The sequence below is a fragment of the Cupressus sempervirens genome, chromosome 5 (genome assembly GCF_028749045.1).
Source record: "Cupressus sempervirens isolate cs-2001-9-10 chromosome 5, ASM2874904v1, whole genome shotgun sequence".
NCBI lineage: Eukaryota > Viridiplantae > Streptophyta > Pinopsida > Cupressales > Cupressaceae > Cupressus > Cupressus sempervirens.
The window spans coordinates 522441301-522462750 of record NC_143122.1 but is presented as its reverse complement, the minus strand read 5'-3'; the positions used below and the strand labels follow the sequence as shown (position 1 = coordinate 522462750).

At 34.9% G+C, this 21450-nt stretch overlaps 1 protein-coding gene across 7 annotated transcripts in view; it reads left to right on the top strand.

Annotated features, from left to right (window-relative positions):
* Positions 1 to 1583: 1583 nt before the first annotated feature.
* Positions 1584 to 21450, top strand: part of LOC149556999 (shaggy-related protein kinase epsilon) — a 64509-nt gene continuing 44642 nt past the window's right edge. For 3 of the 7 annotated variants that reach the window (XM_089831648.1, XM_089831644.1, XM_089831647.1), the window contains exon 1: positions 1584 to 1661. The gene's annotated coding sequence lies outside the window, so the exon portion shown is untranslated. Of the gene's footprint in view, positions 1662 to 6885; positions 6982 to 7212; positions 7399 to 21450 lie in introns of all 7 variants that reach the window. The other 4 variants (XM_089831649.1, XM_089831645.1, XM_089831651.1 and 1 more) reach the window with 2 other exon arrangements.

Genomic DNA, 21450 nt, shown 5'->3' with positions numbered 1-21450 from the left:
TGGATGTAGAGACGTCGAGATGAGAGTGTGGTCGAGGTAGAGGATTTTAGCTCCTTAGAAGCATATGGTCAGACTAGGTAACCACACACCATTTAGACTTTTAAATGTTGATTTACTTTCAAGTTGCATTTTATTTCTACCCTAAGTCTTTGAATAATGAGTTTTCAATGAACAAAGAAACATAATATATTTATATGTATATGATAATGTTGATATTGAGTTATATGTTAGGTAAATTGAGAAGAGTAAACGACATGCATTATCCAATGTTAAAAGAGCATCCAAACTTCTAGACAAATAAGGTGTTATATAATGTTGTAAATAGAGGAGATTACATTTTAATTACATTAAAAACACAAGAAATGCCAATATGTTGAAGAAGTCAAAGGGGATAAGAATCTCATCAAGGAAATTAATAAGAAAAAGTCTAAGCAGTGTGTGGCTGCCCGATTCTTGACCATCCCTTTCCGAGGAGCTACCCCCCTATGCCTTATCCACACTCTCACCTTGATGTCCCTGCATCCACTCAACACTCGCAACAAGGAACGAGTTAGTACTCGCAATAATATGACATAAGCATATAGCATTAATTAACAAATCACTTAACTATCATGTTCACATAATGAGATAACATTCATATCTTCATTAACATCATGATTTCATATACATCTATGCATTTAGTTAAACATCTAAACCATTTTAATTAATGCATCATGAAATGTTAATTAAACACTTGATTACGATAATTAACATTAATTATCTCTACAATCAATGTTCATAATAAAGTTGACCGAGTGAAAAGCTGACAAGGTCGCCACGTAAGTAGGGAAATCGAGTCTATCAAAATGCAAGATGTGACAACTATAATGTTGACAACACTATGTGAATCACCTTCAATATGATGAAGTTGATCAACATAGGTTTTCTTCACCAAATCGACAACCATTAATGCCATTTTCACATCCACATCATTGTTGGTGCCATTTTCTATTCTCTAAACTTCCATTACAACAATATTATCTCTCCATCTTGAACTACACAATAATTTTTTAAAGGTCTTAGATTTCCTTTACCACCCCATCAAAATTTATCTTGTTCCATTATTATTTTGTTCCCATCATACCATTTATTTTAAAAGTACAAGAATACACACTCATAAACTTATTAATTTAAAAACAACATTATTATGCTTGAAATCATATGATTAACTTACGAAATACCTAATAAAAATAATTTTGATTATAAATATATTTTATTAAAATTATACGAAACACATTTCTAAATAATAACAAACAAAAGGAAAATATAATTTTTCCAAAACCCACCAAAACAAAAGGAAAAAAATATACCATTTTATGCGAGTTTCAAATGAGAGTGCACTCAAATCTTGAAAGCATTATTTTAAATCCATCACTCTTAGTCAGGTCAACATCGGCCATATTTTATTCTCGGCTGACCTTTGACGTGGCATGAACATAGAAATCACAATTCCGAAAGGGTCCTCCTGTTATGCTGTTAACTTGTAACCCTCGCGCCAAAGAGGCTTGTTATATATTTAGGGCTTTGACCGTCAGTCTCATCTTACTTGTGGACTTGGAATTACAAGGCATAGCAGAGGACAGCCCTCCACCATTTCAATGAATCTCTTCTCTTCTCTTCTGGTTAGTTGTCCACATCCCGATCTATATAATTGTTCTATTTTTATACCACGGAAAATCCAACCTCTTGTTTATGTTTTCAGTTTTTGGACTGTGTCTGCTCTTCGTTATTCGTAAAATTTGGTGCTCATAATGTACAATATCTTCATAATTGATGATCTAAATAAGGATCATATTCTCTATTCGTGTGATGATTAATTGACACTGCTTTTTGTTGAATTTTTTGGCAGCTTCTATATGCAGTTTAGTTTACAGTGATTATTGCCAAGTCTGTTGTTATTAGTGCAGGATATGTTTCTTTAAGTTGCTTTTTCATGTTGACACAGATAATGCCAGTCCATACTGGTGAATTTGCGGTAATTGTCAATAGAGATAAACAGATAGAACTAGTTTTGTTATTATAACCGGAATAAGCTCATCACATTTAATGTATAGCTAACACAGTTAATAGTGCTATTTTGGAGATACACTTTAACCATCATATGGCCTGTACAACCAAAATTAAGTCAACTAGCCTATACAACCAAAAGTAAGTCAACTACGCCTCAATAAAAAAATCCTGAACTTTGGGAATGGTAGGCATGCAGCAATTAAAATAATTTAATCAAATTAAAAGAAGCTTAAATTTTAAATAGTAAAATGTACTTGCTGAATTTGCAAATAAAATTCTTCACATTTAGCTTTGTAGAGCTTTCTAGTATATCTTTTGTTCTAGAGAAGTTAACGTCTTAGCCTCTAAATTGTGAGGGCTGCTGAGTTCTGAAAAAGGGAACGCCCCCCCTCCACGTCTTAGGATAGTGGGGGCATCAGCTGGACCCTTGGGATTAACAATTTACGTTTCCAAATCTTAACATTTGAAGACATATCTGTCGGGATGCAATTGTGTTTGTAATCCTTTACCTCTCTCAAATGTTATGTTTTGGGTCTATCTTCCAGATCTTCGGGGGAATTCGGTTCAACAATGCCAAAACTTCTGAAAATTTATGGATGCCTGCAAAGTATCAAAGGCTGTCTGGATGTTACATTAGACAACTGAGAGGTCTTTGACGAACTCTTCTATACACATATATGAAGACACTTCCTAGTCTCGTTTCAGTGTTTCAGAGGGGTACACCTTCAGGTTCTGGAAACAATCTCTGCATTGGGTATATATGGGACTATGCATCCCAAATATACTTAAAATTCTGGACGCACCCCACCTGTCTCCCTGAGGTTGATCTTAAGATAAATGACATTAGTAATTGTGAAAAGTGTTTTCTTTTTAATTTCTTTGCTCTTCAGTAAAGTTTTCTAAAGATTTTCTTATTTCAATTGTACAATTTTAAGTTTCTGGTCTTATTTTCTCACCATGATTGAGCTCTTGTTTATTTCTATCTACTGATATATCTATAAAGTAAATTTATGTTGTAATTTTGCTGTGAGAAGTTGAGTCAAGTTTTCTGTTGATCTATGATTTTGTGTTATTTCACAGAATAAACTATTCCTTATGGATATAAAATGTTGCTGTGTGAGAAATGCAGAATTGCATTATGAGTTTGATGTAACCTTAACAGGGATAAAATTTAGGCTTATAATAGTTTTATACATTGTGAGTAAGGTCGGAGAGCTTTTCTTGTGTATTTTTAGGCCTATCCATGCCACGCCATTCCTTGAAATCTGGTGTTGCTGTCTGTTCCAGAAACACAGTCCAACAGTTTTGTATTCCCATTATTTAGAATTTAATGAACTATAGTTATTCAAGGTCAATGTTTCACTTATGCCATTTGGCTCTAGTATTGGGTAGAGTAGGAAACTCAACAAGTTGTTCCTAGACTCATGAGTTTTCCCACCTTTGAGTGGGTGCGAGGGGTCAATAGTTGTGTGGGCTAACTTTGTGGTCATGTATCTGTTACATAGAATATTGTAGGACCTCCAGTTTTTAATTGAAATGTGGTATGAATAAAAACAGCCTCTTCTTAGGGAAGAGCCTACAACACAACGGTAAATTGTGAGCATCTTATTTGAGAGGTCTTGGGTTCCAGTCTACTCAAGTTTAATAAATAATAATAATAACTAATCATAACACGCACATAATAATAATGAATCTCGACTTCGGTCTCTTATCGATAATATAGAAAAAAAACCCAAAAAAAAACCTATTCTTATTTAAAAAGATAACTCATATTCAACTTTATAATTTTTTTGGCAATCTTTACGTTTCATGATAAATTAGTTTTCCACAATCCATTGTCTAGATGTTGTTGCATCTAGATATGATTGTGTTTTGTTTTTTACATCAATGTGTTGGATCACACTATGTGATCCATCATCAAGATGAAAAAGAGCTGAAAGAAAAATGAATTACATAGTGTGTTCTGAAATGTTGATGTGAAAAACAAAAACACAATCATCTCCAAAAGCAACAACATCAAGATATATATTGTTTCTAACTTAGACACTAGTCATAGGACAAACATATAATGTGAAGTATTCTAATGCATATATTTTGCCAATGTGTATTGCTACCTCAATAGTTGTACATAAGAATAGTATGTGTCCACATAACAACAACACTTGTTAAATAAGCTCATTTAATAAATGACAAACTTATATTGAATAATTATGATGCTTATAAAACGTGAAAAGGTATTTAATATTTATCTAGAATTGTCGAAAAAATGGACAAGGTTTGTTCACTAAATTTTGCCGATTATACAAAAATATTTTTACTTCCGAAAATAAAAAATGCATTTCCTGAACTTGATCTAGATGGAGGGTTTGTGGGCAATTTCTAGTTGCTAGCTCAACTTAGCTTCTAGATTTCTATTTCTTAGCTTATTGGCTCAATCAGCTGCATCCCTGCAAATCAAACTATATGCTGCACCTGACCCACCAAAAAGCATGCAATTATCACATTTAAAAGATATTGTTTGATTGAAAGATAATATTAGTTTGTTTCAGACTAAAGAGGCAAAGACATACCCAAACTTAGCTATTCCGCCTAATTTATTTTCGATGGTGTACTCATGTTCCTAGTTATGATTCAACAACGTAGCGACATTTGTTTATTTGTTGACTTATACTGTCTAGTTATGTTTTTATGACTTTATGTGACACTCATAAGTTCTCATGTGCCAAACATTTGGTCATTTGTTGATTTATATTTGAAATAATTTTTAGTGTCCTTTTTTGGGATTTACCTTAATTTAGTTCGGAAATAGTCATTCTAACTTGAGATGAGATTGCAATGTTGAGGTTTAGGATCTCTGCAAATGTAATAGCACTTCCTGTAAATTATGTGTTTTTCAAATGTAGCGATCTCTCTTGCATTTATATTGAGGAAGAGGCAAGAAGAGATATGTCCCTTCCTTGGACATGTCTATTTATTATTAGGTAATTAATATAATGACAATTGATTATGTAACTATATATATATATATATATTCGGATCATTATTATTATTATTTTTTTGACAAAGTTGGCTTACACACACACACACACACACACACACATATGTATATGGGTGAGAGTGGAACTTAAGACCTCTTATATGAATGTCACCCAAATTCACAGCTAGACTGCGGGTGGGCTCTTATCTTTGAATCATTATTATTTCAATTTCTCCTATTATTATTTTAGATATATATCTATATATATCATATTTCACATAATAATATAATTATATATATATGTATATATATGTATGTATGTATGTATTTTCAATAGTTTAGTCTCATAGGATTTATCCGACTGAAGCTACAAAACATCAACACTCCCTCTTAGCTAGGGAGGATAAACATAGGATGTGATATTACCTCAATATCAAGATTCAAGAATGACACTTGATCAAAAGATATTCACAATTAGATATCATCTCATGATATTAGGAATAATGGCCTCGGAATATCAAGTCGTATGATATTCACCAAGTACTCTGAGTAATGGCCTCAAATTATCAAGTTGTGTGATATTCACCAAATATTCAAAATGTCCATAAGGTATCTCCACACATATCCTCAAAGATGCTTACCATACAAACATTATATTTATGATTTGTTTAAGGATGTTAATCCACCATGACATGTATCTATACAATACAACACATACATATCTATTAGATGATATCTATCTCTTTGTTGATATTGATTTACAAGGTATAATCTATCATGATCTGCTTAGACATTAACCATATGATATCCATCATGATAGAAGGTTAGTAGACTATTGTAAGATTGTCACCTTACTATATTAACCACAAAGGCGTGTAGTAACTCACATGACATCCACCATGCCTTAGCACAGAGGATGGATCCAAGGGATTTCATCTCAAACTTTTCTCAAATCAGAATGCAGTTCCACCATGCCTCAATGCAGAGGGTGGATCCACTATACCTACTCGAAAGAGGGTGGAACAAGGGATTTCACCTCTAACTTCTCTCGCATAGAAGAACTCATTAAGCAAATATCAATCTGTTGATCTTTTCATCCAAGATTGCTTATGATAAATTGCCAGACTCCCTCTAAATCTGATATCAACAATAACCAACAACGTAGTTGTGATACTCAATCTTTGTCACCATAGAGGCTTTGGTGGCAATAATGCAATGGTATCATCAACGTTAGTTATAATGATAATCTCTAATTAATATATTCCCAGTTTATTGTGAATGAGTTATGTAGATATGTTTCACAATTCCTGTCGGTAGTAATTCTTTGAGATATTATAATTTTAAAAGTGGTTCTAGTTTTATTTCCGGTTCCCTCTATGTCATATTCTTTTAGAAGTAATTATTGTTATCTGTGATGCCATTTCACCATATGGCTGCACTGACCCGTTACTGGCTATTTAGCACCGCCTAATCATTTTCCATTGAATGACCCTCTGCATATGTATTGTATCCTTGAATCTTTTTTGTTGATCTCCTTGTTAGTTAGAAACTGTTCCCTTCACAATTTCCTTCACATGATGTAATTTTGTTGTGTATGTCTCTGCTCAAAAGTGAGTTTCTTATCAAATGTGGCTCTATGCTAATTTGATATGCGGGTGAGGAATATCCTCCAAGGTGATTGCAGATACTGATTTATATGCTCCTCCCTCTGTTCATTTAACACACACTCTGTGCTTGTATCATCCATTCCTCCTATGTGTGGTGTTGTGAATATTCAGTTGAATACTCTTTAGATAACTGTATCTCTTCCTTTTCAAGCATATTCTGACTCTGACACCATCATAAGATTTATCTTGCAGGACTATGGTCTACACTGCAACACATATCCTTACAGCGATTATCTAAGAAGCTGATTTATATGCTTAGATTGCCATAAGCAAATACAACAGATAGAGGTAACACTCATCATTGAAGACTTCGACAATCACAAAGTTCTATAGAAGTAATAACTGAGATGCTACGATTGTTGTAGCTGTTTAAAGACAAACTGATAAGTCCCAGAGCTATTGCTGTATTTCATCTCTAAATCTGATCACAATTCTCCATTTCTGATTTCTTCATTTTAACATCATCGCTGTTTATGAGTAACATAGATTCTGAAATCATTGTTCAATGTTATTGGGTAGTTTTGACAGTAAACTGGAAACCGCAAGCAACATTTGTGAAGGTTATACTATGCTCTAGAATGCCTTTAAACTGCAATATAGAAGTCGCATCTGTTGTAAGGATATCGGGTGCTTGATCATCTCCACCCTTAAAATGCTCACAAAAGAACCTTACGGTGAAGACGCAGAATCTCAAAACTGCTTTTGGTAAATCCCCCTCAATTAAAGTCATGTCTTCTATAGCATCATACATTTGCATAACTGGAACTCCAACTGTTATACGTTGCCTGAGATAACCGTCAAATTTCAGATTATATGTATAATTTTTTTTCTTCTATTTCTGAAATGAATATTTTTCTTACATTTGCAGCCTGACTTTGATATCATGTTGAGTTTTAGGATATCTGCAAATGTAATAGCACTTATTGTAAATTCCGTGCTTTTCAAATGTAGTGATCTCTCTTGCATTTATACTGAGGAAGACGAAAAGAGAGACATGTCCCTTCCTTGGACATGTCTAGTCATTATTAGGTAGTTCAATATAATGACAATTGATTATGAAACTACATATATATCTTTGAATCATTATTATATTAATTTCTCCTACTAGTATTTTAGATATATACCTATATATATACATACATACATATATACATGTATATGTGTGTATGTATGTATGTATATCTTCAATAGTTCAGTCTCATAGGATTTATCTGATTGAAGCTACAAAACATCAACATGCAATATATTTATAAATATAATTTTGTTAAATGGAAACCACTCCATTATGATATTCAACTCAAAATTCTAAGAACATTTCAGAAGGTAGAAATTATCTTGATTTACTGCAATAGTCTCCTTCAGATTGCCATGTCAAAGATCAATAAATTCAGATCATGTAAGTTTCACCCATCAATTTATATAATAACACAGTTATAGTTGTGTCTGCTGTTCTTTATGGGAATCTTATTCCAGATCGATTGCGTTCCTTCTTGACTTCCCATAGATGCGTGTTTGAAGTATTCTGGTTGATTTGTGAAATCATCAAGTCTTACTGTGTAAGATTTTTTTCATTCTGAAGTCACTGTTCGTGTTCGACTGGGGCCATACAGTTTGATTATCTCTGCTAAGCATATGTTTTCTTGCTGCTGATCAATTGTTTCAGCTCTCTCTCTCTCTCTCTCTCTATATATATATATATATATACATATATACACATACATACAGAGAGGGAGAGAGAAGATTCATGTCCCTTGCAATATTTCTTCAGAAACTAGGTGCATCCCTTCACCTTGCTTAATCACACCTTCCTAAATCCTAGTCTTTGTTAATATATCATTGCTGTCCGCTGCTTATAGCAGATTGCTGTTCCTCTACTAATCATTAATCCACATACTGGTGCAGATTAGGAATCTCTGCTCTGCAATAATTAGATCTGCCTATAAAGGATATTGCTGTTCCTGATTTATGTCATGGAGAATCTTGTGCTAACCTGTATAAGTTCACTTCTATAGGCTTACAATTTATGATTTATCTGCTTTGTCTGATTGAAGAGTTGTTATAAGGTATGCTGCTTGACATGAAGCTTTCCCTGATTTTACATTAGACGTATATGCTTCTTAGTTTTGATCTGCTCCGCTCATTCAAGCCCTTCTGAATTTAAGGTGATAATAAAGTATCCAGTCATGTCTATGTCAAAATCCAACCCTTCATATTTTATCCATAAATTCCCTGCAGATGCCACCCTACACAATTGCATCCTTTGGTTTATGGGTTGGCTACTAATTTCTTGAAATCTTTATGTTCTAGGCTCTGATATCACTGTAATGTACCCTGTACTCCCTGATTGTACCTTTCGATTTCCTGGCTATGAACCTGCAACAGGTATTAGTATTCTTATAAAGAAAGATATAGAATTGTTAGATTAGATCTAGTTACTGAATTTAGATTACAAGATTATAAGGATATATATTTACTACTTATTTCTCTTCTCAAGGAGGGATTGTGATCAGGTACTTTAGTTCCTGGGGGAGTGCCTCCTGGGGCTCTGAATAATTAGAACAGCTCTCCACTAAGCACCGTCTTCTCACTGTATTCCCACACTTCAAGCCTTATGGGTAGCCCATGTGGCTAGAAGAGGTTTCCCTAATGCTAGGCCTTATGGATAACTTGTTGAGTATATCCATCCTCTCATATGCATATGATTAATTCCTTTAGTATACTGACCTTTAGGGATACTCAACCCCTGTCCTGCCTCTTTGATACTTTATTACTTGAAGTCCTTCGGGGACCTTAGATCTCTTCTATAGAATGGTTGAGAATATTCTCAGGTCTGTATTGTCTTTGGGTTCAACTTGTATTCTCTGACCGGTTTCTAACTGGATTGTGGATTAATAATCGCCAATTTGTATTTCTTCTATTATTATCACCTGTCTGCGTTGATGAAGCCTTGACTTATGTTTGAGAAAATAGTTATTATTCTATGTTGTGCGTTGGCTGACAACCCTGTGTTCCTCGCTTGGCAACCTCCTTGTATTGCTTATCTTACTCAGGTGGATGGCTATGTGTCACGATGATAGTTCCTTTGGCTTGTAGGTTACTTCCAGATGAGTTTAACAAATTCCCTTCTTGTATTACTCTTGACAGGCGGCGATATTCCTGAGGCTCGTGGTTTCTTATAATCGTATTAATATTGCTTGCTTTTTGACGTGCATGTCTTGTCTGCTTGACACGGTGTACAAATAGTAATCCTTCGCTATGTTCCTTTTTCGAGTACTGGGATGGTGAATGATGTGCTATTATTTCCATTGTTTCCCAGATGTCGCTGCTTGTAATCACTTCCTGCTAGTATGTTTTCAGTTTATCGATGATACTATCTGACTGCTCAGCGTTGTCTTTCATCCCCTAGCCTGCCTGCCCTCAGTTGGTATAAATATCGTTGGGGGGGGGGGGGGGTGTCTTTGAAGAGTCATGACTAATTGGTCACAATTCTTAATTTTTTTTTAATTTTAAAAATTCGATTTTAATAGTTTGATAGATTAGCTTTTAATTATATTTTAACATTTATTATTAGTGATAGTTATTTTATTTAATATGTATTTGAATAATAGCTTTAAAAATAACAATTATTATATGGATAAAAAAAATGGAATTGACTACTATTATTTTGTTTAATAATAAATATAATGAAATTATAAAATTTACAATCATGATTGATTATTATTATTTTAAAGAAGGAAAAAAATATTGTTCTTTTCCTAAGTCACGGGGTCATTACACTAAATTATCACTTCCCTAATTGTTTTAATTAATAAAAAATGCTTCCTTAATAGGAGTTGGCCTTGTCCATGTCATTAAGCTATTGTCCTATATATATTAGTAATAATGGTTGTTATGTCTTCCATCCTTCAAGAATTTTTTTTCTTTGCACTAAGATATCCCTATTAGTACATTGTTGGTGGACAATACTCAATGTACAACATGAGATGGATGATCTGATCACAACTTGTTCTACTTTTGTTAATATGCTTCAGGATGAGTATTGTATACTCTTTGCCATAAGAATGAATATATGAAGTTTCAACAACTATGCTAATATAGAGATTAGATTGTGGAATCATATGATTTTTTTCTGGCAAGTACTCGACAAAAACTTGGTGACTTTGACAAAAAGCTCACTAGATGCTTAAAAAATGAGAAATGAGAAAAAAAATGGCAAAAAAGCCAAGAAATAATCAAGTAATAAATTTTTATGCACGAATGCTCCTCATAGTTCTTCACACAACACTTGAAGAGCAAATATTCTTCACAAATTGTGTCAAAAACCTAATTTCATCCTAAATGATATACTCATGAAAATGGTGTGTAACATGATATTTTGCATGGTTTCAGAGGCCTTAATTTGGGCTTGGTGATAGGTGCTTTGCCCCTTAAACTTTCTCTATATTGCAAGAGGGAGTGCATTGGAGATGCTACCCTCGGACCTCCCTTCAATCTTGTTGGGGGCATTGCCCATGGACCCTCATGAGGGGGGTGTTGCCCCTTGATCTATGACCCCAATGAGGGGCATTACTCTATATAGTAATTTGACAAAGGGAAGATAAGGGGATCCAACTGTTAATTTTAAACAAGATTCTTGATTTTGAGAAGAATGTGATGGATGATGTTGTAGCAAAAGGAGCTACTAAATTGTCTTTGGATGACATGGATGAGGTTGAGGAGTCATTGCCTTCTAAGAGTAGGATGAAGGTTGAGGTTGAGCCGCAAATGCAACCTTTAATGCTAAAGGCGCATCAATAAAGTACAAGGATTGTAATTGCTCTCCAAGTTTTCACTAGACCAATGTTTAAGGTTTGGGGTTCATGGTTCGTGGTTTAGGTGATAAGCAATTTATGAATGATGATGATAACTTTCTAGAGGCAATCATCATAAATTCATAAATCCGCTATCCAACTGTGGTATTAGGATTTTGCACAATGGTGCAATTTTTTACTGAATTTATGTTCAAATGAATTGATTCTAGATTTAACGATTTGACCGCTCAATCAATTAATATCAAGCAAAGCTAGTCTACTTGTGGTAGTTCAATTGTGCTTACATCAAAGGATGATACTTGCCAACTACGAATTGATTAATAGACACTCAATAGGATCATGATAAATAATAGACATTTGTTACTATGCATTGCTGACCTATTAGACTAGCCTCTTAAATATGAGTATCACTGAGTCTGAGTATGATGTAGTCAAGGACAAAGAATCTCCAAAGGTCCAAAGGAGAAGTCCAAACCTTGCAGCCAGAGATGCCACAACTGAAATATATAAACAAACAGGAAACAAGAAACACCGATGGAAGAAACAACACAATATTATTCTCAAGTTGGCCTACAAATGCATATATTACTTTGCCATTGTCAATACATAACTGCTTAGAAGCTGGACACATTCACTTTCCTCATGACACATGCACACAACTGATCGGCCCTCAAAACTAATACAACTCCTACAAACTTGTGTCTCGGTTGCATCTACATATCTTTCTACACTAATCAATCCTTCCTACCAATCCTTCTTATTTAAACAAGAACCTCTACCCTACTATACAAGATTGCCAACCACAAGTCAGCTTATCCGATCATAAATCCCAAGATCAAGGAAACATATTACAAACAGATAGTTGAGGACCCAAATTTATAAGAACACCCCCAAATAGATATACATCATGTCGTGCGAACATGCAAGAGGGTCGACCACATGTATAACAACATAGAACAATGCACCATTGAGCATCACATATCATGAGTCTCCATTGCAAGCCGAATCTTGTCACCTTTGCTATTAGATCACGAAAGCCAATATAGTACCAAACCGATTATAAGGTAACTTCGTCTGGAATTATCAGAACAAGATGTGAAGCTAGACATAGGATCTCTATGATGCCTACATCACTCCATAAGGATTGCATAAGATAGTGAACCAACATGCGATTGCTACCTAAAACAATATGAAACTGTCGAAACGAATAGTAAATAAATAAAGTGAAAGGAAAATATGTTTGGGTGATGCAAGATTGCCAACAAACCAAGGATGCTCCCGCATCAAAGTATTATTAGGTTCCAATACAATTGGAAAACATTTGTAAGACAACATTTAAAATGTAGGAGGGGCTCTACAAGTGATTGGTTAAGTCTTTTAGTTTGACCAATGCACAATGTTTATTCACTTAATGAATGTTATGTTGTGCATATTTATCAATTCTTTTGTCTTTGTCTACTTGAATGACATTCTTGTATTCAACAAGGCTTGGGTAGAGCATGTTCAACATGTTATATGCAAAGTTGCATGGATACAGATACGGTATTGGGTACAAATACAAACATTTCTTAAGACCCCTAATATGGATACGTCTGGACATGACATTAATAAATAACACATACATATATTTAACATAGTTTTCAAAGTTATTATAGGATATTTTCATTACTTCAAGAGCAATATTGACACATAAATGCTACATAAATATTTGTTTATAAGTTAATTTGACACTTCACAAAATCTAAACATAGTAGAGTTGCATTAGAAGATAACCTAAAAAATAGGTTGCTGAAATAGAAAACACATTTTATTTGTCTTTCTCATTTGGTGTAGGTTTTGTTTATACTATTTAAATTAAATTTGGGAAGATTTATGTCAAATCTTTACAAAAATTAAATCCCATAGTATTTGGAATGGTTGGACAATCAAGTTTTTTTAGGCAGACATTGCACAATATTTGACATGTATCTAGAGAGTATTGGATACGTTTTCAAATTGGATATGGGGATACGTGCGCCCAAGGAGGGACAAAGGAGTTTTTGGCAACTCTGGTTATGTGTTGTTGAAGCCCTAAAACAACACAATCTACATCCAAATATTGGTAAATGTGCCTAGACCAAATCCGGTAACTTGGATACTGATGCAGGAGCATCTAGAGGTATAAGGGCAATCTTGTGTCACCCAAAAAAAATGTACTTAGACTTAGTTTCTGTTTCATGTGTTTTCATTTCTGGATACCCATTTGGGTCAAATAAAGGTTCCAACTCTCATAGTTCCACTATCAGTGTTCTAGGATAGAGTATTTGAACACCTTGGGATACATGTAAATGCTGGAAAATAGGAGTATGTAATTGAGCCATCATTTTGGTGAACTAGAAGGTGTAAATTGGTCGGAAGATTGTCATTGTAATTTAGAGCATTCCAGAAAAAGAATCAGGTCAAAAGGCCCTACGGTTTGAAAGTTATCGCAGTTTTTCGGTTTTTGGAGACCTCCTAAGAATGCTTCAAAGTCAGGTTAGGGGCATTAAATGACCTCAAACAGGGCCGAAAAATGGGGGACGAGTGAAGCTGGTCCATAGGGCTATAGAGCGCTTCGAGAGCTTTCCGGAAATGTAAACGGTTCGTCAATCGGAGCTACGGTTCAAAAGTTATGCCTCCCAGAAGTTCAGTTACCGTTTCTGGATTCTTCTAATTTTGCGCTGACTTCTAATGCGACTTCTAGAGCCTTCTATTTGGTCGGTGGATGCCTACTAGCACTTTCTAGAATGTATTCCTAATCCTTAACCCTCCGAGGTCTATTTAAGAAAATTTTTGGCATTGTAAAAAGTAGTTCGGAGTGGAGTTTGAGAGGAGGTACTGGGAGAAGAATTTATCTCCAGATTTATGCTATTGTAAGCCCCTAGGGCGTGTTTTGAAGTCTATTTTATCTGTACTGAATGTATTAGCATATTTACACAGTTAATAAAATTTTCCCTTTCCTGTTGTGTCCATTCTGTGCTTGGGTTGTGTCCCCATCAGATACATCACTAACCAATTTGACATTCATATTGGTTTAGAAAAAATAAATTGTCTTTATCCACATAATCTCACATAATTATACAAAATTGTTGGCCTTGGTTGATTTCTACCGAAGGTTTGTTCTTGGGTTTTCATGTGTTCTTGGCCCCTCAAACAGATTAGGCATGCCAAGATGACCTTATTGGACTTATGCACAAAAAATAATCCGCTTTCAACCAACTTAAGTAGTGCCTATGTTTTGCACTAGTCCTAGAACGACTTGATATACCGCATGCTTTTGAAATAGAAATACGAATATTACATGCTTTTGAAATACAAATGTGTTTGAGTATGCACTTGGTGCAATGCTATTTCAACTTGGCCATCTCATTGCCTATAGCTTAGAGACTTTTAGTAATATTGTGAAGCACTTCTTGCCTATGAGAATGAATTCCATCTTTTGTTTAGTTTGTCAACATTGGTGTCCCTATTTCTCTAATAATTTAATTATCATTGTTTGTGATCATTAACCATTTCACTCTTTACATACATTGTAAAAAATAAATACATGACACATGGAGTGATTATTTAAAAAAAAAATGATATGCTTATCATACATAAGAAAGGGCTGTTAGCATGAATGCTGATGGTATTCCTATGGGGGAGTATCCTAGCATTGCTGGAGACATGATTCAGAGGTTATGTTTTGCATTCGTGACAGTGTTTGTTATTGATGTCAACATACTAGTTATTCTGTGAGATTGACGGAGCAGCAAATAGAGATTGGCTTCGCGCACTTCGAGGAATGTATATCAGCTTATGCATAGTTGAGGACATGTTCTATAGAGTGTCTTGATGCTATGGTTAAGTGCGTGTGCGGAAATTTGAAGATAGTGCAAAGTTATTCAAGATTTAATGAAGGCAACGTTCAAATAAATTTCTGGTTAAGAAGCTTCTAATGTTTTGATTGTATCTCCTAACAGAGATAGAATCTGGTTAAGTGAGGTTATACAAAGGTAGAAGACATGCTGAAGATGACATAGTTAAGTGAGAAAAGTTAGATGCACATCGTGCAAAGAGTTATGAAGACTGTGAACCGACAGTTTGTTTGTAATTGTGAAAAGATGTAATATTGTAATGTAGCATGTAAATATAATATCTTAAGATGACCCTATATTATTTTTGTAAATTGAGAAAGCCTCAAGGCTGACTCAATAATTGTTTTTAGGACTTGGTATAAAGGAAAGATGTTTTCCTTGGTTGTAATCATCAGTGAGATCATTTTTGTCATATGCAAACTTGTATGTGAGGTCCAATTAACTTGATAGCGAATGTCTTTTGATCAAAGAAATGTTTGTTATAGTTGAGGCACAGTGAGCTTACAAAGTGATTGTATTTGGCAAGAAGTTGTTGTTGGACAGTTGTATACTTGTATTATTTTGAGAAGAATAGTACTAAGGCCAATTGGATATTGAGTTCAATGGTCTTGGCTTGAAGTTGTTTGGACAGTGGGTCCTTTTGTCTTCCATTCAACTCCTAACATGGCTGGAATCTCCCGATAGGGATTCAAAGTCTCCAAAGAGGGACTGATATGTATTGAATGTATTTCATTGACCCCTAATTGGGTCCATCCTTGCACAAGGAACTTTTATATTAGTACATCATTTTGTGGGTACCACCCCACCGAGGTTTTCCCTCTAATCAAGGGTTTCCTCTAGTTAACAGATATGGTGTTATTGTGTATGGTCACCTTTCTGTGGTTGTTGGTTCTATTGTTTACATGTTTTAGAATTGATAAGGATATTGAGAGTTGTTTAATTGCGTAACTAATTCACTATCGCCCATCGCTCCCTCTCCAATTATCTTGGTGGACTTAACTTTCTAACAAGGGCATGGTGACAAAATTGTACTTTTCCTTAGTTGACCTCTTGTCCAAGCATCAATCACCATCCTAAAACTATGCGGACATAACTATTTGATTGGGGATTATTGTATTCGGTAGACAAATATCTTGTACAATCCTTGGATGCAATTGCAAAATGTGTGCCTATAGGCAACTTTCTAGCTTGAGTAAACTATGTATTTCCTTGATGCAACTCAACAATGTTTGATTTGAGAAGAAAATTATTGCAAAATTGCAAGTCATTTTGGTATCATCAAGACACTTGCCATACTCCAACAAAAAATCTGTTAGGCTCGCACAAGACATTGAGCACCGCATCAAATCTTGCATTTTGTGTTGCATTGTAAAATGTACAAACAAAACTTTGGGTCTTTACACTCCTCTAGTGGTTCCCCAACCCTAATGGAAATATATCAATATGGATTCTTAACATTTTTCTCAATATCAAATACCAAAATGATTGTATTTTTTTGGTTAATAGATTTTTGTAAAAGACCATTATGGGTGCTTGCAAAAGACTTTCACAATGTTAAGAAGCTTCAAGTATTTTCTTCAATCATTTTTGTATCCTTTTTGGGCTTTTGACATCCATTGTATTTAACTATCTCCAAGATTAGTCGATATCTTTTAGCAAACCCTTTGTAGCATGTTGGATACACAATCAAACCAGACTCAATCTTTCCATCCTCAAACCGATGAATAGACAATTATTGTCAATAACACATGAGTACATCACTTATCTATTCACAATAATGCTCCATTGTATTTAACTACTCTAAGATTAGTTTATATCTTTTAGCAAACCCTTTGCACTATGTTGTATACACAATCAAACCAGACTAGAGCTTTCCATCCTCAAACTGATGAATAGACAATTGTTGTCAATCACACATTAATACACCACTTGTCTCTTCGCAATAATGCTCATTTGGGAACATGCGACAATAACTTACCCTACATTTATCACACCTACAACATCACTTCATAGCTTTATAGGACATATTCCTTTTCAAACATGTCTTGGGTTTCAACTATTGATACCCTTGACATCTTATATCATGTTCCTTCAACAATAGAGATGCATGGACAAGAAAATGAATCAGATAAGAGACATTGCTTCATCCAATGCATCCTTCAACAAAAGGTTCAACAAATTCCTATAGCAACAACAAAAATACAAAGAGCTTCATAGGCCTTCACCACATTCATTGTGGATTGTTGTGCTATAAACCTTTCATAATTCTGCACATTGTTGGTGAGAATGCTTTTGTTCTCAACATTCCTTAGTATTTGGGTTTACGTCTAATCTTCAACACAGATCCTTAAGCCATAATTTTCATCGAGTTATTCAGCTCACACAATCCCATCATCCCATAGACTTGGATCTTGTTCATTTTATTTTAACTATGAAACATGCCTTCATAGATACCACAAGAACCCATACTTAGGCACTCATTGAGTAATCCATTTATTAAGGTTAGATAATATGTCGACGAGGCAAAGTAGTTATTATGGAACATTTGACACCTGCTTTCCTTTATTGAGGAAATATATAACGGACATCATCATTTCTCAAGAAGGGGTGAATGATCTGAGTGCAATGATTGCTACCTGATATGTTTGTGTGACTTGTAGGCTAGTCTCCAATTACAATGTACCATAGCAGATTACTATCTTGTTCAATGCAACCTGGCACATTTTTTAATGTGACTTTCCGTGCTTAACTCCCATGCACAGTTGTGCAACTCAGCTCACCTCCTTTTCTTTCTCCACTCAGTTATGCCCTTTGCTGGAGGCCTAATGGAATACTTGTTTATACTTAGAACGCTTTTCTTGTACTAGATATAGACAACAAAGTTCTTACCAACATCTCTGAAACACAGAACTACATAAATATTCTATCACACAATATAAAACTCTGTGATTTTCGTTTTCCAAATATGCATTTGGTCTGTTTCCCTAGATTTCATTACAATTCTTATAGGCTAGTTACTTACTTGCAGGTTTTGTCTGTCAACTTGCCATAGGTCAGATTATAAATGTTTTGAATGGGGTCTGAGAGGGACTGTTATTTCTAAAAATGTTTAGTCTGATTTGTTATTTTGCTTTTGGATTGACTTTGCATCAAGTTTACACTTATATTGGCATCCATTTGCCCCAAAGTCATCTTGGGCCCAAAGCTCTACGCAGTCCTGATTTTTTTCTGTGACATTTACCAATAAAAAAGTTTGGGGTAGTTTGGCTGTCCAAATAGCAGCAGTGCTCTCTTTGGCAGCATTTGATTTTTGTCCACCTGGGAATTTCTGTGTGATGTTGCAGCTCCTGATTGGTTCTAATTTCAAGGTGACTAGAGGTATAAATGAATGGTAGCAAAAAATAATGAATTTATATTCACTAGGACATTTGACAGGCTGGATTTTCTTCACACCTATTCGGTGCAAATTTCAAATCTTTGTTGCTCTGGATTAAGGGTAATTTTGAAGTTTTTGTGAAACCAAGATAATTCCCAGTTTGTAGCCTGGTTTTTGCCAAGGTATCTTTGGGGTGTTTTCTTGGCTCCTGGTGGCTTCAGAGGGTGCAACTATTGTGATATCTGAGAATCATATATGTTGGTCCCTAGATGACAACTTTCCATGAGATTCTATACATATGTGGATGGCAGTAGGCCTACAATGGTCTGGAAATAGACTCTTCACAGTTGATCTGGGGCAAGGCTTGTCATCCATTGGCCACATGGGGAGCTTAAATTTATATTTGAATATCAGTAGATTGTGTGGAGATCTGTGGATGATTGTCAATGTTTTTAAACTTCAAATAATTTCCTGTGATTGCACCATGTGGAAGATAGGAGAGGAATTTTTAGGTCGCACTGATACAGAGTGGTAAAAGTGTAATGTTAGTCTTCTAGGAAGTTTTGAATTCAGTTAATTCAGGGGTTTGCGTCCAGACATGGCCTATACACTCAAAATAGAATAAGTTGGCCTCTGCTTGTTCTGATAGCTGCCTAGATGTAATATTTTAGTGATATCCAATTTAATCCAATGGGCCAGGACATTTGTGAATGAAAAGGTCCCAATAATGACATGGTAAGTAATGTGATGTAAGTGTATCCCAAGTGTACAGAATATTGGATCGATTTGAAAGTGTTAATCCACTGCAATTGTAATCTTGGCTGCTAAGAAATTGTTGAATTCAAAACGTTTACCCCTATGATTTGACCGATGAAAGCAAAAAGGTTGTAAGACGGGAAAAAAAGTCTTGCAGGTCCTTGTTTCCAGCAGATGGATTTTCTCATTTTAGATGAATAGGTTGAAGGCAAGGGCATTTCTAATTTGGCAGACATAATGGCACCGCATCTGTGTATGAAAAGAGCCTATAATGACATGGTAAGTAATTTGGTGTAATCATATCTCAAGTGTATAGAAGTGCACTTCTATTTACCTGTGGCTCAATTTGAAATTGTTCATCCATTTCATGCATAATTTTGGCTGCTAAGGAACTACCAAATTCAAAATGTTTATCCCAAGGGCTGAAATAGGAAAAAATAGTCTTGTGTGTCCCACTTTCCTATAAACGGATTTTTTAGTTGGGGATGAATAGGTTGGAGCTGACGGTGTTTCTGATCTGAGAGGCGTCATGCTTAGGCAGAGTAAACATGGCTCAGTAGAAAACTCAGAAGAGTTGTTGCAGAATTAAATGTGCTTGTCAGTAGATGGTGTGCTGGTGATTAGGGTTTGTGCTATTATTTGGTTTACCTTGTTAGACCCCCATTTTTTCTTTCTATGGAGGGTATAGCTTGTAGAACAAAGAACATGTGATGCTTCCCAGTTCAATTTCACCTTTAAAGAATTCCAGGTACAACCATATGCATCCGTAGAAAATATATTGATAGCCTATTTCCTTGGAGACACTATGTTCATACTTGAACTTACTATGAAATGTCTTCTTAACATGTTAGTCATACGGCCACAAGTTAAGTTTGTTCAATTTCCAAGTTTTGCACATAGAGCCATGCATTTGTCAAGTGCCACTTGAACAAATAAGACGAATGAATTTGTCCAATTTCACTTGATTAGCTTCAATTCCATGCATACGTGAGTGTAACTTGGCTAGTATGATTTCTAAGCATTGTATTAAGTGTTCACTTGACTGATATAGGACTAATGAAGCAATGAGACACCTCTTGTTTTTCACCTCACTCTTTTGATTCAAGTTAGATTGAATGACAATGTGTAGAAATACCCCATTAAGGCTCACTGCTCTTTGTTGTCTGTGTGACAGTTTTAGGTTTGCTTTCCAGTCAAAATGGAATCCAAAATTTCCAAGTCTATTTTTCTTTCATTCTTAGGGATAAGTTGACATATTCTTATTGTAAGAATTTTCCTAAGGCAATAATGCAACACCAAGATCTAGAAGCACAAGAGAGACTAGAAATGATCAAATGAGAATCTCAATAATGATCAAATAATAATGGATTTAAGATAAATACATCATAGAAGTGCCTTGTATATAAAGGCAACTGATATGTTTTGGAGTCATACAAGAGATAAACATAACAACTAAGCACATGTCCACCAAGAGTGGATTATCCTCCATTGTGCATGAATGTACGTGCAACAATGAGAGGATACGAATATAATGTGTATCTTGTAAAGAGATGTAGAAGATAGCATGTGCTCAATTGGAGTGCAAACTACTGTGTTGTCTACATGACAACTCATGAATATGCAAACTCCTAGATGTCTACATGACAACTAATATGAATATGCATTAACTTAAGTGAAGTGTAAATAGTAAATACTTATTTACACCAACACCCTCCTTAAGTGCAACTTAGGGGAATGCATTTAAGCTCATAAAAGCTAGATAATAATGCAAGATGGGCCCTGGCTACTAGTCCATGTTAGGTACCCATGTACAAACTGCAAGTGCAAAAGATATGCAATGCAATATCTCATAAAGCAAAGAAAGAGGGAAAACCACATGGGAAAAACCCCCCTCCAAAAAGAGAGATAAGTACAATAAAAGAAAATGAGAGAGAAGAAG